Raw genomic sequence first — 17,672 nt, forward strand, 5'->3', positions numbered from 1 at the left:
TAGCCTCCTCCTCTGACGTCCACCCGGAACCTCGTTACCGAATTCATCGACTTTGTTGTATTCCGGAGGTAGAATGAAATGTTCCATAAGCTTTCTCGAGCAATCCTTTTTCGTTCTCTTGTCGACAAAACTGAAACCAATACGTGCCTTCTTTGGCTCCTTCCATTCCTGGACGGTGATCGGGACGTTGTCTCTAACAACGACTCCGCATTGGTTGATAAACTTTGAGGTGTGCTGTAGGGGCTTGCCGGTTTAACTGACAAACTCAATGGCATATGTTTCTCCTGTTTTCATCGCCTTGGATTTGCCACGCTTTGTCGTACTCGATCCGGAGGGCTAAAAAAAGAAAGAGAGTCGCCCGCGTTAATACATATGTATTCACATTTCAGTAAGTTTGTATCACGAGAGGCTCAATGTATATATATACCTCGCCGGAGGTGGTTGCTACTTGCAATTCGAGATCGTCGTTTGTTGACGGTTGACCTCCGTCGACAATGTCCGTTCCTTCACCTTCTTGATCATCGACAATCTCTGTTCCACCTTCAAGGTTCAGAAAAGAAGAGACTACATCCTCTTCTTGCTCATATTCTGAGCCCGGCACATAAGGAATCTCGTTGTTGATGATGCCCATTAGATAACGTTCACCCTCCGGATCCCTAAGCGGCTCGGCTCTATTGTCCGCCATATTTCACTCCTGCATGTAGTAAAAATTCTTTAAGTATAAAGGAATTAAAAAATAAGATTAAGGGGACATACAGGAGGAGGAATTAAAAAATAAGATTAAGGGGACATACAGGAGGAGGAATTAAAAAATAAGATTCTTTAAGTAAAAATTCTTTTTTTCTTCTTCTTCCTTTCTTCTTCCTCTTTCTTCTTTCTTTCTTCTTCTTCCTTTTTATTTTTTCTTTCTTTCTTCTTCTTCCTTTCTTCTTTCTTTCTTCTTCTTCCTTTTTCTTTCTTCTTTCTTTTGGTTTTCATTTGGTTTTCATTTGGTTTTCATTTTTTTCTTCTTCCTTTTTCTTCTTCTTTTTTTCTTCTTCTTCTTTCTTCTTCTTTCTTTTTTCTTCTTCCTTTCTTTTTTCTTTCTTCCTTTTTTCTTTCTTTTCTTTTGTTTTTCTTCTTTCTTTTTTCTTCTTCCTTTGTTTTTCTTCTTCCTTTTTTTTTTCTTCCTCCTTTGTTTTTTTCTTCTTTCTTTTTTTCTTTCTTCCTTTTTTTTTCTTCTTTCTTTTTTTCTTCTTCCTTTGTTTTTCTTCTTCCTTTGTTTTTCTTCTTCCTTTGTTTTTCTTCTTCCTTTGTTTTTCTTCTTCCTTTTTTATCTCCTCCTTGTTTTTTCTTCTTTCTTTTTTTCTTCTTCCTTTTTTTTCTTCTTTCTTTTTTCTTCTTCCTTTTTTTTCTTTCTTTCTTTTTTTTCTTCGTCCTTTGTTTTTCTTCTTTTTTTTTCTTCCTTTTTTTCCTTTTTTCCTTTTTTCTTCTGTTTTTTTCTTCTGTTTGTTTTTCTTGTGTTTTCTTTGTTTTTTTTTCTTTCTTTTTTTCTTTTTCTTTTTTCTTGTGTTTTCCTTTATTTTTGTTTTTTTCTTCTGTTTGTTTTTTGTTTTTCCCCTTTTTCTTCTTTCTTTTTTTCTTTCTTCTTTTGTTTTTTTCTTCCGTTTTCCTTTTTTTCTTCTTTCTTCTTCTTCCTTCTTCCTTTTTCTTTTCTTCTTCTTCTTCCTTTTTCTTCTTCCTTCTTCTTCTTCTGCCGGCGCGCGGAGGACGGCAGGCAGGGCCAGCGGGCGGCGGGCGGCAGGGCGTCGGGCGGCGGGCGGCAGGGCGTCGGGCGGCGGGGCTGCGGGCGGCGGGCAAGGGCAGGGCACGGGCGGCGGCGGCGCTCACTGGGGACAGGGGCGGCGGCGCGCAGGGCTTCGGCGTCGGCGTCGGCGTCGATCGGCTTCGGGGCAGGGCTTCGGCGTCGAGAGAGAGGAGAATGGGAAGTGGCGAAACTGCTAAGTGCAGTATTTATAGACACACCTTTAGTCGCGGTTGGGGAGGCGGACCGCGACTAAAGGTACCCTTTAGTCGCGGTTGGCCACACCAACCGCGACTAAAGGTCACCTTTAATCGCGGTCCGCCTCCCCAACCGGGACTAAAGGGTCTTGGCGCCGCTTTCGTTCCCGCGCAGAAAGACCCTTTAGTCGCGGTTGGGGACAACAACCGCGACTAAAGGGTACCCTTTAGTCGCGGTCCGCCTCCCCAACCGGGACTAAAGGCGTTGTGCTGGAACTGGCGCGGTGCGGTGGGATGTTTAGTCCCACCTCGCTAGCCGAGAGGCTTCGACAGTGGTTTATAAGCGCGGCTGCGCTCACCACTTCGAGCTCCTCTCAAATGCAGGCTTACGGGCCTATTCTGTCACTATGTGCTTGTGGGCCTACTGGGCCTTCTGCGGGCCTGAATCCTGGCCCATTGATGGGTTTCTAGTCGTATTCAGGCCGTGCTGGCCCAGTAGGAGGCATATTTTTTATTTTGTTTGTACTTATATATTTTATTAAAGTTTATATATCAAAAAAATCAGAAAATAAAACTAATTCATTTTAAATTCTTGTTTTTCTTCTGTTTTTTCTTCCTTTTTTCTTCTGTTTTTTTCTTCTGTTTGTTTCTTCCTTTTTCTTGTTTTTCTTCTTTTTTTTCTTCCTTTTTTCCTTTTTCCTTTTTTCTTCTGTTTTTTTCTTCTGTTTTTTTCTTATTTTTTTCTTCTGTTTGTTTTTTTCTTCTGTTTTTCCTTTTTTCTTCTGTTTTTTTCTTCTGTTTTTTTCTTCCTTTTTCCTTCTTTCTTCTTCTTCCTTTTTCCTTTTAAAATTAGAAAAATAAAACTAATTCATTTTAAAATCTTAAAAATACAATTATATATCAAAAAAATCAGAAAAATAAAACTAATTCATTTTAAAATCCCTTGAAGGTTTGACAAAAGGTTTGATACATCATTCAGTTCATCGACCAAATACAAAGTTTGGTACAATAAATTATTACACATCAATTCTTCCCTTGTGTCCCTGCTTGCTTACGATTGTGCCGTATCCATGGAGCATCCTCATCATTTAACTTAATGCTTGGGTCAGTGTTCACTTTGAAGGGCGGAATTTCACCAAACATATTATAATCTTCTGACATGTCTGTCTTGTCCTCCACTCCCACGATGTTTCTTTTCCCTGAAAGAACAATGTGGCGCTTTGGATCATCGCATGATGTACTGAACGTTTTCTTATCTTTCCGTTTCCTCGGTTTGCTACTCATGTCCTTCAAATAAAAAACCTGAGCGACATCTTTGGCAAGGACGAATGGTTCGTCAAGGTAACCAAGATTGTTGAAATCCACCATTGTCATTCCGTATTGCTCGTCCACCTTTACCCCACCTCCTGTTAGCTTGAACCATTTGCACCGGAACAAAGGGACCTTAAAGGAGGGTCCATAGTCAAGTTCCCATATCTCCTCTATGTAACCATAATATGTGACCTTTCGCCCATTCTCGGTTGCTGCATCAAAGCGGACACCACTGTTTTGGTTGGTGCTCTTTTTATCTTGGGCGATGGTGTAAAATGTATTCCCATTTATCTCGTACCCTTGGAAAATCGTTATAGTCGAAGATGGTTTCTTGGCCAACATGTACAGCTGATCTCCAACATCATTGTCATTCATTAAATGATTTCGCAACCAACTGCCGAAAGTCTCCATGTGGGCCTTTCTAATCCAGGATTCAGGCTTCCCCGGGTTGTCCGAGTGTAAAATATTCTTGTGTTGCTCGAAGTACGGAGCCACAAAGCTGGGATTTTGCAGAACTGTGTGGTGTGCTTCAGTCATAGAATGACCGTCCATACATATCGTGGATTTCCTTCCGATCTTGCCTTTTCCACTTAGTCTCCCCTCGTGCCGCGATTGAGGAATACCAATCGGCTTAAGGTCAGGAACATAGTCAATACAGAACTCAATTACCTCCTCATTTCCATAGCCCTTGACGATGCTTCCTTCTGGCCTAGCACGGTTACGAACATATTTCTTTAATACTCCCATGAACCTCTCAAAGGGGAACATATTGTGTAGAAATACAGGACCGAGAATGGAAATCTCTTCGACTAGGTGGAGCAGGAGGTGCGTCATAATATCGAAGAAGGATGGTGGGAACACGAACTCGAAACTGACAAGGCATTGGACCACATCGTTCTGTAACCGTGGTAGATCTTCTGGATTGATTACCTTCTGAGAGATTGCATTGAGGAATGCACATAGCTTCACAATGGCTACTCGAACATTTTCCGGTAGGAGCCCCCTCAAAGGAATCGGAAGCAATTGCGTCATAATCACGTGGCAGTCGTGAGACTTCAGGTTTTGGAACTTTTTCTCCGCCATGTTTATTATTCCCTTTATATTCGACGAGAAGCCAGACGGAACCTTCATACTGCTCAGGCATTCAAAAAAAATGACCTTCTCTTCTTTGGTAAGAGCGTAGCTGGCACGACCTTGAAACCATTCCGGATGCCGGTCATCTGGGTCTTTCAAAAGTTGCTGGTCCTGCCGTGCTTCCTTTGTATCATTTGTCTTCCCATACACGCCCAAGAAGCTTAGCAGGTTCACGCAAATATTCTTCGTAACATGCATCACGTCGATTGCAGAGCGGACATCTAGGACTTTCCAATATTCTAGCTCCCAAAATATAGATTTCTTCTTCCACATGGGTGCGTGCCCGTCAACTCCCCGCGGAACTGATTGTCCGCCAGGACCCTTTCCAAAGATGACTTTCAAATCCTTGACCATATCAAATATCTCAGCACCAGTACGTTCCGTAGGCTTCGGCCGGTGATCTGCCTTGCCGTTGAAATGCTTGCCTTTCTTTCTTACGTTATGATTTCGGGGAAGAAATCGACGATGACCCAGGTACACGTTCTTCTTACAATTAACCAAACGTACACTTTCAGTCTCATGTAAGCAGTGCGTGCATGCATTGTATCCCTTATTTGTCTGTCCCGAAAGGTTACTGAGAGCAGGCCAATCGTTGATGGTTACAAAAAGCAACGCTCGTAGGTCAAATTCCTCTCCTTTGTGCTCATCCCAGACACGTACACCAGGTATGGCCCACAACTGTAAAAGTTCATCAACTAATGGCCTTAGGTACACATCGATGTCGTTCCCGGGTTGCTTTGGACCTTGGATGAGCACTGGCATCATAATGAACTTCCGCTTCATGCACAACCAAGGAGGAAGGTTGTAGATGCATAGAGTCACGGGCCAGGTGCTATGGCTGGAGCTCTGCTCGCCAAAAGGATTCATGCCATCAGTACTTAGACCAAATCTTATGTTCCTTGCGTCAGCTGCAAAATCTTTGAACACTCTGTCGATCTTTCTCCATTGCGTTCCATCAGCGGGGTGTCTCAACTCCCCGTCGGACTTACGGTCCTCTTTGTGCCATCGCAACGACTTGGCATGCTTTTTGTTCATGAACAGACGTTTCAACCGTGGTATTATAGGAGCATACCACATCACCTTGGCGGGAACCCTCTTCCTGGGTTTCTCGCCCTCAACATCGTCACCAGGGTCATCGCCTCTGATCTTATAACGCAATGCAGTGCATACAGGGCATTCATTCAAATTCTCGTATTCACCGCGGTAGAGGATACAGTCGTTAATGCATGCATGTATCTTTAGAACCTCTAAACCTAGAGGGCAGACAACCTTCTTTGCTTCGTACGTACTGGCGGGCAACTCGTTATTCTTCGGAAACATATTCTTCAACATTTTCAGCAAATTTTCAAATGATGAGTCACCTACACCTTCCTGTGCCTTCCATTTTAGCAAATCCAGTGTGCAGCCTAGCTTTTTCAGACTATTATCGCATCCTGGATACAACGACTTTTTGTGATCCTCTAACATGCGATCCAAATTCTCCCTATCTTTGTCAGTTTCGCAGCGTCTCCGTGCATCAGCAATGGTCCGACCAAGATCATCAGCAGGCTCATCATGTGCCTCTTCTTCACCTTCACCTAACCCTTCCCCACCTTCAGCATCATCCTCCATGAAAGTATCACCGAAATGATCATGATAGTTGTCATCGATATCATCCCCTTCTTCATCTTCTTCCATTCTAACCCCTCTTTCTCCATGCTTGGTCCAACAATTATAGCTTCGCATGAAACCGCGCCGAAGCAGGTGCATGTGAACCTCTCTTGAGGAGGAGTAACCCTTCTGATTCTTACAGACAGCACATGGACAGATAATAAAACCTCGCTGCTTGTTCGCATTTGCCACTACGAGGAAATCTTTCAAACCCGTAATGAACTCGCCGGAGAGTCGGGGACCGTACATCCATTGCCGATTCATCTGCATTATTATTATATAAAGTATATAATTAACCATCATGCATTTGTTAAACTAACTAGCTAGAAATAATACAAATTAAACAATGAACTACACACATGCATATTTTATCAATGACACATGAAAGGTTCAAGTTGCTAACCGCAATCGCGGAGGAAAAATAAATGAGAAAGCTCAAGTGTGGCTCGGACACTTCATATCATGTTTGTTTCAGGCTCTCGGGAATTTCATCGAACACCTTGTGTGCATAGGAGGAACCAAAAGCAAACCCACCACCCCCTTCTGAAAATTGTGAAGTGAGCTGAGTGAAGTGAAGTGAGCTGAGTCCTATATATAGGGATGGGCCTTTAGTCCCGGTTGGCCTGGCCAACCGCGACTAAAGGCCTTCGGGGACCTTTAGTCCCGGTTGGCCAGGCCAACCGGGACTAAAGCCCCTCCCGTCCGCCAGCTGGATGGGCCTTTAGCCCCGGTTGGCCTGGCCAACCGCGACTGAAGGCCTTCGGGGACCTTTAGTCCCGGTTGGCCAGGCCAACCGGGACTAAAGCCTCTCCCGTCCGCCAGCTGTCGACCGAGCGCGCTGGGCCCAGATAGTTGGTCGCGGGTCTCCTCCCGAACCGCGACTAAAGGCCCCTTTTGTCGCGGTTCGATTGTTTTGGGGACTAATGGGGGCGTATGGAAGCCTCTTTTTCTACTAGTGCTACTACCATATCAGATTCAGAGAGGCGCCGATGGATCTGTGCACTTGATTTACTTGGCATCTACGAGTTGCCTGCAGCTTCGCGTCGGCGGCAGCAGCTTGCGTCCTGCGTAGTGGACGTCGTAGGGCCGGAAGCCGTGCGCCAGGGCGGCGCGCCGCGCGTTGTCTACGTCGGTGACCGCGTCGCCGCGCTCGTGCCCGCCCCGCTTCTCCAGCGCATGCACGATCCCCGCCGCCCGCCACGCGTTCATCACCCTCCTCGGCAGCCAGTTCTGCACGGCAAAACATGGATCGTTTTGACCGTCGACGCGTACAGCTGCTACAGCAGAGTTCCTGGATTGCCATTGCGTTAGTTATTAGAGCATCTCCAGCAGTTGGCCCCTCGGAGGCTCGAAAAATCGCCGTCTAATGGCAACCCGGCGAATCAGCTTGGAGCCGATCTTGTTCCCAGCCGCCGGCCCAGGGTCGTCCCAGAAGGTTTTTTAAATTTTTTTAAAAAGACATTGGGCTAAATTTCGGTAAACAGACATAAACTTCGGTGACTTAAAGAGTTTTTTACATAGCAAACTTAAAAAATAAAGGCCTAGTCTACAGGAAGAACGCGTTGAGCACGGTGAAGTCGCCGCCATCGCCGTTGTCCTCGTCGTCGTCCTTCTCCTCCTTGACGCGGCCGCCCGTGCTGGACCCCTGCCCGGGGTCGCCCTGCCGGACCGGTGGCGGTGCATCGTCGTCGCTGTCGTCGTCGAGAACGACGACGCCTCCCTCGTCGCGGCCACGGCGACGAGCGGCAGACTGCTCTAGGGCGCGGCACTGGCGCTCTAGCTCCGTCCGCTCCCAGTCTTCGCGCGCCCACTACAAGGCCGCCTCGTCGGAGAGCCCCGGCTCCGTCTTCACCACGGCGAGTCCTGGCTCCGTCTTAACGGCGGCGAGCCCGGGCTCCGTCTTCACGGCGGCGAGCCCCGGCTCCGTCTTCGGCCTGACGAAGCGGGAAGGAGCCGAGGAGGAGGTGCGCCCGCCATCGTTGATGACGATGCCGGCGTTGCGTGTGCGCCGGGCGAGCGGCGTCTCGGCGGGCTCGGCCTTTACGCGGAGCAGCGCCGGCGACCCGGAGGAGGAGGAGCGGGAGGAGGAGGAAGAAGAGGACGCCGTCCTCCTCGGCATCCACTGGCCGCCGCTCCGGGGCGGGGCGGCTGGTTACGTCAAGGGCGGGTCGTTGCCGCCCTCGAGGTACTCGAGAACGGCGTGAAGCGAGCGGCCGGGGGCGCCCCACCACAGGCGGCGCCCCTCACTGTTCTTGGAGCCCCGCACCACCGGTGCCGCATTGGTGGAGGCGAGCCGCCGCGCCTGCCGGTGCTTGAAGTACGCCGCCCACGCCTCGTGGCTGTCAGCGGCGTACTGCGGGAGGGCCCGCTGCTCGTCCGTCAGCGACGCCCGCGCGCGGTCGACCTTGGCGGCGAAGTAGTCGGGGCGCACGTCGACGTCGGGCACCGGGGGAATGGGGACGCCACCGTCGCTAAGCCTCACCCCCCCTCCCCCGGCCCTACGCGCATGTCGGTAGGCACCGTGATGTTGTCCTCGAAGAGCAGGTATGCTTCCCAGTCGTGCAGCGAGCGGCGGCCGAAGCCGTTGGCCGCCGCCCCATCGCCGGGGAATCGCTTGCCCATCGTCACGGCGGGGAAGAGGGAGCAGGCTTGGGGAGAGAGGGGAGGAACGTCGGCGGCCGCTGCGCACGGGGAGAGAGGCAGAGCTCGGCGGCGGCTGTGGGCGAGTGTGGCCAGAGGCGAGGGGGAGGCGTCGCTTTTATAGCCGGGCGCCGTGTGTACGTGTGGCAGGAGGGGGGCGTCGCCGCGCCGCCCGGAAAAAATCAGTGGAAGGCTGACCGGCGGCAGCCTTGGCATTGATTCCACGCAGGAAACCGAGGCGTTGTGAAGACGAGGCGAGTGTCGCTGACTCGGTGGACATGCAGTTCGCGCACGCCAAAATCACTCGCCCCGGCGTCCCCGGGCGCCCCCAGCACGCCGGGTTCGGCTTGTGTCCACCGGCGTCAATTTCGGCTCAAACCAACGAAAAATGGGTTTCTGGGGGCGCTACTGGGCCAATTTCTAGGCGCCGGGTGCGAAAAAAACGTTGGGGGAGACTGTTGGGGGCGCGGCTGGAGATGCTTTTATAGTTACCCCGCAGGCGTGGAGGTTCTCGTAGGATTCCGGCACCATGAGCGCCGGCGTGCTGTGGTAGACGCAGTCGGCGCGGGCGTCGCCGCTGGGAGGGAACTGGGAGTATGGCACGAAGTGGGCGCCCGGCTCGGCCCTCTCCTGCTCCTGGCCCGTTAGCGCGTCGCCGACGAGCCACACCTGCAACACGTACATGAGCACGTCTGAACGTGTGAGTTCCTGCGGCTATGCGGCTGTCAAACCAAATCTGGAGTGTGCAGTAGTGTACCTTGCTACTGTAGCTGCAGGACAGAGCTAGGTGACTCCGCGTCTGCGGGCGCAGCAGCAGCTGCTGCTTCATAGCCTCGTGCAGGCCTTCGTCCACCACACGAACCTGCAGTTTGATACTATGATTCACACGTACTAGATTTTGAATGAAGGAAGGAGACCGAAGGGCCTCGCCAGAGAGAAGGAAGGGGCTCGCCGTCATCACCCCATTATCTATCTTAGGATTCAAAGTGAGGGCGCCAGCAAGATCGGCAATGGGGGCGGTTCAGGGGAGGGCGGGACGGCCAGGTGGTCGCGGGAGCGCCGCCGGCCATGGGGACGAGGGCCAGCGGTTAGGCCGGTGGTAGCTAGTGGCTCGGGGTCAGATTTGAGGTTGAAGAGAAACAGTGCATGCTCAGAGGTTGAAGATGAAGTTGTGGACGTTGGACGTTGGATCTTGATTCAACGGTTGAAATAGAAAGTTGAAAATCGACTGGCCCTTTAAATTTTGGACCTTAATAAATGCCACACGTGTGGCACGAGCACATGGCAACTCCGAACATTTTTTAAGATAAGTTTAGTGACCCGAAGATGACAACATTAATTGTCAAGCATGACAACTATCTTTTGGATTGCAAGCTTCAGTTTTTTTAGGTTTCTTTTTTGTATGGAAACTTTAGTTGTCAAAAACGCTAGGGCGGGTTTGCTTCGTGCCACATGTATGACACTTATCATTTGGATAAATTTTTCAGTCGACTGTCTTGTAGCCACTCCCTCGATCTTTAGTTGAAGATGTTTACAATATTTTGAGTGTATATCATCATTTGCAAGTACTGGTATGGTGGTATGCAGTGCATTGAAGAAGGTTCATGTGCTTGCCTGGTTGAGGAGGCCGAGCGTCAGCACTACGGCGCCACTTGCCTGTCGATCAGCCGCCTGACCGCGTAGCCATCCTTCTTCGACGTGTACTGCATAAATAAATTCTCGGACATCAAATTCATTCAGCTATATGATTAGAGAACACGAATGGCCATTGTCAGTATATTTTTGTGTGTGAATGAAAGTATACTACCTGGGAGGTGTATCCTGGTATGACCAGTGGCGGAGTCAGGAATTAAAGATCAGAGGGGTCAAATGACTCAATCTTTTGATAAGAGGGGCCAAACAATACTAATGCATGTATTTTTGTCTAAATTTTACACTATTCATGTACAAACTAGCAGCAAATCAGGGGTCATAGGGGGGCCAGGGCCCCTGCTGGTCCCCCTGTCTCCGCCACTGGGTATGACCCATGTCTTCGATGTTGAGCTCGTCCATCCTGTTGGACTCGGACCTGAATGCTCCCCTCCCGAGCAGCGAAGCCAGCGCCGCGAGCGGCCGCGCCACCAACGCCGACGCCGACAACTTGAGGAAGAGCGGCACGGAGGCAACGGAGGCGAAGGTGGAGGGAATCCGGCGTGGTGAGGTGGGTGAGGTGGACGACGTCGGGGGTCTCCTCCCTGCCGTGCACCGTGCGCTGGTACAGCTCGTCGCTCGACCTGTCCATTGTCCCGTACACGTAGTCGTAGACGAATTAGCTACTTTTCAGTTAGCTGATTTTTTCATTTTGGGTCAGTCGAATTTCTGGCCGTTGTTTTGTGCTTTGAGATTCGTAATTCAGTATTTTCCTGTTGCTGCGTTTGGTGCTGTTGAAAATCGATTGAAGCTGTTTCTGGGTCAGTCGATTTGCCTGACTGGGCTCGTTTTTGCGTTGCGGGCGCCCGTTATGCGTGGTGCGCGCCCGTTAAGAGGCATTGGAGCCCAGGCCTTGGAGCCCAGCGCGCAGCCCGCTTGAGGAATCCCGAGCGTCGACGGCTTCTGTTCTTATCCCCTCGCCTCTCTGTTTGTGTCAGTCAGTCCCCCCCCCCCCCCCCCGCCCCCCGAGCGCTCCGCTTCAGTCTCTGCTCTGTCTTTCCCCCTTCCTCACTAGAGCTAGGGTCCGTGGTGTTCTTGCTCGATCTGCTCCATATGTGGATTGTTCTTTATCTGATTTACGTTTTCTTGCTTCATTTACTCCTTCCCTCATCTGTATCTGATTGCGTGGGTGTTTTTTTGTTGTTCTGTATTTGTATTTTGCAGGTGAGGGCTTCGTTGCTTACGGGATTGTGGTGTTGCATCTAGTCTTTTCGAGGTATTTGTGCTTCTTGGTTCTTATTTTGTGTTGTTTTCCCGTCTTACTTAGGGTTTCTTTTGCTCATACTTCTGATTCAAATCCTGTGTGTTTATCTGTCTTTTAGTGGTCAGATCTTGGGTTTTTAGGTTTCTTTTGGCTGTTTTAGTAGTAGTACATAGGGTTGTTCTCTCTTTAATTACATGTGTTTATTAGGTTTTGTTCCAATCTCGGGTTTGGTTTAGGGTTTTCTTCTTTTTATTTCGATATTAGTGTTTTAAGTTATGAATGGGAGGAGCAGAGCATGGAATCTGAGTAGGTTTTAAGGTTTTTGATGTACAGTATGTGAGTAGATCTATATTATGATATCTTGTGTGTCTTGTATGTCTCGAAAGATGCAATCTTTTTTGTTTCTATATTTGTTAATACGATGCAGATTATAGGTCAAATACATAGAGATTTAATCTATAAGTTTTGTTTTTTGAGGGCTTGTGATTTGAAAGAATGTCCACTTTTCTGTACAAGTTTACATGCCTAGTAACAACTCAATATGAGCATGCATGTCGACTAGATATAGTACGGGTTGAGTGATGTTGTATAGTTTGCTGTTGTGCAACTTACTTAGTATCTATTGGAGATTCTTTGTGTCCTATCTGTAGTTTTTGTAGGTTTTTGATGTGCGAGTTCCTTTAGAATCCCTTGTAGTTATGCATGAACTAAGTGCTTTTAGTTGTTTTTTTCTTAAAAGTTGAGCTTTTATGAACTTATCAAGTATTCCCTACTTTATGTGAGTAGTACTTTTCTGATTGTCAGTTTGATCAGTTTTTATAGTGTTCTAATTGTTTCTTGTGTCAAAGCATATCTAGATCTTTGAACCATGCAATTATGCAAGTTTTAGCATCTCTAATGTATCTGATGTGCACGGTTAGATGTCTTAAGATGCTAATATAGTTTCTATAAGTTTGTTTTTGAGGGATTCTGATTTGGAAGCATGTCCACTTTTCTGTAGATCTTTACAGGCCGAGTAACATCTCAATATGAGTATGCATGCTGACTAGATTTGTACGGGAGGGAGTGATGTTGTATAGTTGTCTGTGTCAAGTATGCAGTTGTTGTAGGTTTTTGATGTGCTAGTTCCTCAGAATCAACTGAACTTATGCATGACTAATTGCTTGTAGTTGAATTTTTTTCCTGATAGTTGAGCTTTTATGAACTAATCAAGATCTCCCCACTTTATGTGAGTATATATAATTGTCAGTTTTTGTTCATTTTTTTATTTTTTTATTGATTGTTTGTGATTTGAAAGCATATCTAGATCTCTGAACATGCAATTTGTGCAAGTTTCCTGATTGTTTCCTGATCATATTTCTAGTTGCTCTAGAATGATAACTGCAAGTTTAACTTTCTAGGTAGGTGCTGTGGTTATCTGGTAGATAATTCTGACATTCAGTGGGTGTTCTGCTTTACCTCTAGTTTATATGGTAGATTGTTCTGACTTGCAGTGGGTGTTCTGCTTTACTTCTAGTTTAAATTGTGTGATGTAAATGTAGCTCTGTGAAGATGCAAATTTAGTTATAAATCATGGTTTTTCTTTAATTTGTTTGAAAAGGTGATGTTCTGCCTTACTTCTAGTTTAGGCGGGGTGTTGTGTGTCGTAGCACATTTACATTCTTCTCAATTACTGATTTTATATGAATCTTGCTGTTGCATACTGAGTGCAAGTTTTAGTATCATGAATGCGCACGTTTTTATAAATTTCAGTATTTGAAATTTAGGAATTAGCTTTTTAGATGCTAGGGTTATACTCTTTGATATCACTAATTTTTATATGAATCTTTTTTCCTTTTTGGGAAATGTGTGCAACTTTAGTACTATGAGTATAAATCTTTTTATATTATAATTTTTTGCTGTTCTATAATGCATGCAAGTTTTTAGTATGATGAATGTGCAACTTTTTTTTTAATTTAGTATTTCAATTCTAGGAATTAGCTTTTTAGATTCTAGATTAATGCTTGTAACTCTAAGATTGATTTGAATGTTTTGCTGTTGTGAAATGTAGAAATGTATATCTACATGCTCATACTATTGTATTTTCTAGTTGCTGTAGAGCGATAACTGCAAGTTTAAGTTTCTAGGTAGGTGTTGTGGTTATCTGGTAGGTAATTTTGACATTCAGTGGGTGTTCTGCTTCACTTCTAGTTTATATGGTAGATTGTTCTGATTTACAGTGGATGTTCTGCTTTTACTTCTAGTTTAAATTGTGTGATGTAAATGTAGCTCTGTGAAGATGCAAATTTAGTTGTAATCATGATTTTCTTAATTTCTTTGGAAAGGTGATGTTCTGCCTTACTTCTAGTTTAAGTTTTTTGTTCATGTCAGTGTGTCTAGTTTAGGTGGGTGTTGTGTGTTGTAGCTCATTTAGAATCTTCTCAATTATTGATTTTATATGATTTTTTTGCTGTTGCATAATGAGTGCAAGTTTTAATATCATGAATACGCAACTTTTTAAATTTTAGTATTTGAATTTTAGGAATTAGCCTTTTAGATGCTAGGGTTATACTCTTGATATCACTAAGATTTGATACGAGTCTTTTTTGGTTTTTATGAAATGTGTGGAACTTTAGTATTATGAGTATAAAACTTTTTTATAATTTATATGTGTGAATTGTGTTACATATTTTGTAGTTCATAAAAGTTGAAATATTAATGTATATGATCAATACATGTATTTTTTTTGCTGTTCTATAATGCATGCAAGTTTTAGTATGATGAATGTGCAACTTTTTTTAATTTCAGTATTTCAATTCTACAAATTAGCTTTTTAGATTCTAGGGTTACGCTTGATAGCTCTGAGATTGATTTGAATCTTTTGCTGTTGGGAAATGTAGAATATTCTTTTATGACTTGTAATTATTTTTTCATCTAAATTGAGAATATTATCTTTTTTAAAGTTATTAATGTAGAATAACCCTTTCTCTTTTTTTATAGTATGGTTTGGCCAGTTTGTCGTTGTCCTGGTGCCCCATGCTTTCCATATGTGCCAGCCGATGAAGTACCAGAAGTTTTCGATGTCATCCTTGATGAGTATTGCTTTAGGAGGATGGTGAGTTGTATTCATCGTACCTTTAACATTTTTTTTTATTCTTGTTGATAAGCTTTGTATGATCTTGCAATTTCTCTAATTTTTTTAGTACATAACTGAAATTAGTGCGTACTTCATGCAATTCATGCACGTTGATTTTGATGTTCACGCAAAGTGTGTGCAATACTAGTTCGAATCCTAATTTTTGTTTTTCATAGAATGAGTTCTTCTTTTGTGTAGTTAAAGTTGTGTTTTTAGTTTCTTATTGTATGTAGTTTAAATGTGTTATAGTTAAACCATCATATCTTGATCACTGTAATTTAAATTTAGAAAACAACAATGTTGAGATCAATAGTTGACGTTGTCAAATGTGCGCATTATTTAAGTGCAATGAATGTGGGTTTTTTTATCTCTTTGTGCTTTGCTCTACTTATAGTTTGTCAATACAGTTTGATTTTTCTCTATGTAGCTAGTTGCAGTAATTGATGCAGTTTGATGTTTCATGCTTTTCTTTTTTTCAGTACATTCCATGCAATGTGAGGGGTTTCTTGGCAAATTATATCGAGGAGCACATGAATGTCGCAACAACTTTCAAGCACAAGAGGACTGAGCCTGCTATTCTCACTTACGAGAGTAGGTCTTATGCTTCAGATTTTAAGCATCGAAGCAACTACTCGAAGTTTTGTGGGGATGCTTGGTTTGAGTTCAGCAATGACTATGCCCTTCGTGCTGGCGACCGTGTTGTTTTTATTCTAGACAACTCATGCTTCGACCTTAAAGTAGAGACTTTCCGTGATGGTGAAACGATTCTTCCCTTACCTTCTGTTGGTAAGTTTCTGACTTTTTGTATGTGTTATTTTTATTATTGTTTCTTTTTTATCTTTTTTAACACCACTGTTCTAATAGTTGTCTACTCATTTTGTATTATATGTGTTTGTTTTTGTAGCTTTTGAAAACCTGAGTAATTCAAGGTACGAGCTTGTTTGCTCAGCTCTGATGCCCCGTGACTTGGAGTTCGACTATCACACCAATCGCTTGTTTGTACGGTCACTTTTCCGCACTTCAAGCTTTGTGCGCTGCGTCCCGTTCGTTCATGTTATGACTGCCACTAATACTGTGAAGTTCCTCATGGTAAGTCCTGAAGAAGGTTTCTGTACATTACTGCTTCATTTTTTATGTTTGTCCTTAATGATTTGTTCATGCCAGTTTAGTCTTGATGAAGGTTCTTATGGGTTATCAATTTTTGATCCATACCTTTTCATTTTCATTTTGATCCATACCCAAAGGTTGTTGTCTGTAGCTTGAGGAGGTTTGTGGATATGCCAGTTACTGCTAGAATCTCTCTGGAAGCTTACATGGGTGATACACATGTTATCATGCCATCATCTTTCAATCTCTGCAAACAAGACGGGAGGATCGTGATCGAGAAGACCAGTTTCAGCGAGTTCATCTCAGCCACTTCGTATGAGAAAGACAATGTTGTGCTCATCACGTTCAATGAGTCAACTTATGATCGTTCAGTTTCAATTTTCTTCCAGCGGCTCCTGTAGATGAAAGCAATCACATAAGTTTAATTTGGGAAGAAGTTGCTGTAGTGGGTTCTTTAGTTTGAATCCTATAACTTTTGCGGCAATTTATGTGCTGGATTGTCTCTACCCCTCTTTTTAGATGTATGAACTTAAGACTTTTGAGCTATCAGTAGTTTAGTTGAAGATTGAAGAAAAACTTGGGTTGTTAATGGTGGACTGAAGTTGAGTATGGTTGTTGCTTATGATGTCTAAACTTGGGTTGTTAATGGTGCACTGAAGTTGGTATGGTTATTCAACGTTTATCAGACTTCTCTGAATGTGTTGTATGCTTTTTAATGCTTGTGTGTGTTTTTTGCTGTAATCTTTTCCTGTTTCAGATATTATGTAGTTGATTTGTTAGTTTGATTTTTCACTTTTCCCCCTGGGTGATCAAAATTTTTTTTGATTGATCTTTCTATTATATAGATCATATCAAATGTTGGTTCTAAGTCACCCGATATTTTTGTTTGATTTTTTTTCTTTTTTATATTTGAAATGAATTTTTCCCCGGTGCAACTCCTTTAAATATGGTTGATATTTTTTGTTACAGATAACGTAGTTTTTATTTTTCTCTTGGTGTCATATTGATTTATATTCATCAGTACCACTAATTTCTTTTTTGTACATTTTTTGTTGCCTTATTTATTATTATTTTTAAATTTTAAATATGTGTTGACTATTTTTTTTCCTCTGAAAATGGTTTTTAAAAGTGTTTTAAATGGACTTGCATAATTTGTGTTGAACATTATATCCTCTCAGACGTTTTTTAATCTGTTTTGAAATGGTTTTGCATAATGAAACTTATTGCTCCATAATTTCTTAATTTTCATCTTTTTTAACTTTATTTTATTATGTAAATGTTTTTGTGAAGCATCTATTGTTTTTCTATATTTTTTCGAAAATCATCAGTGTGTGACATTTGTGCATTTTTTATGTGAAAATCATTAGCCAAACAGTCCCGTTGCATCAGTTTTGAAACTAGGTCGTTCATTTCAGTGCTTTGAGGTTCATGCATTTTTTTCTTTTAAGTTTTGTTGTTCTTTTTCCGAGCGTGAGTGATGAGCTGGGCCTTCCGTCACTGATGAGTTGCGCGATGGGATGACTTGCTTGACTGGTGACGTCATCGCTATTTCAAAATCAGAAGCCCATTCCCCTCCTGCAGGGGTGCTCCTCTCCACGGGCGCGTTCTCCTCTCCTCTGCTTCCTCTCCAGCGACTCGACTACCGCTGCTGCGCCACTCCTCCGGCAAATTGGTGCTCTGCTCGCACCATCTAAGAGCGCGCCTCCTTCTGCATCTACCCCAGGTTCGTTCTCCCCGTCTGCCTTTTCCCCTCTCGTGCAATTTGCGGATCCCGTCGCCAACCCTAGGACCCCATGATTGATTTCGTGATCTGCTAGATTCAGATGTTCTGTGTGGTTCTCG

At 44.5% G+C, this 17,672-nt stretch overlaps 1 pseudogene; it reads right to left on the bottom strand.

The window, feature by feature from the left end:
• Positions 1-17,672, bottom strand: part of LOC123055944 (very-long-chain aldehyde decarbonylase GL1-6-like) — a 64,264-nt pseudogene that overhangs the window by 27,263 nt on the left and 19,329 nt on the right.

The sequence above is a fragment of the Triticum aestivum genome, chromosome 2D (assembly GCF_018294505.1).
Source record: "Triticum aestivum cultivar Chinese Spring chromosome 2D, IWGSC CS RefSeq v2.1, whole genome shotgun sequence".
In the NCBI taxonomy this organism is placed as follows: Eukaryota; Viridiplantae; Streptophyta; class Magnoliopsida; order Poales; family Poaceae; genus Triticum; species Triticum aestivum.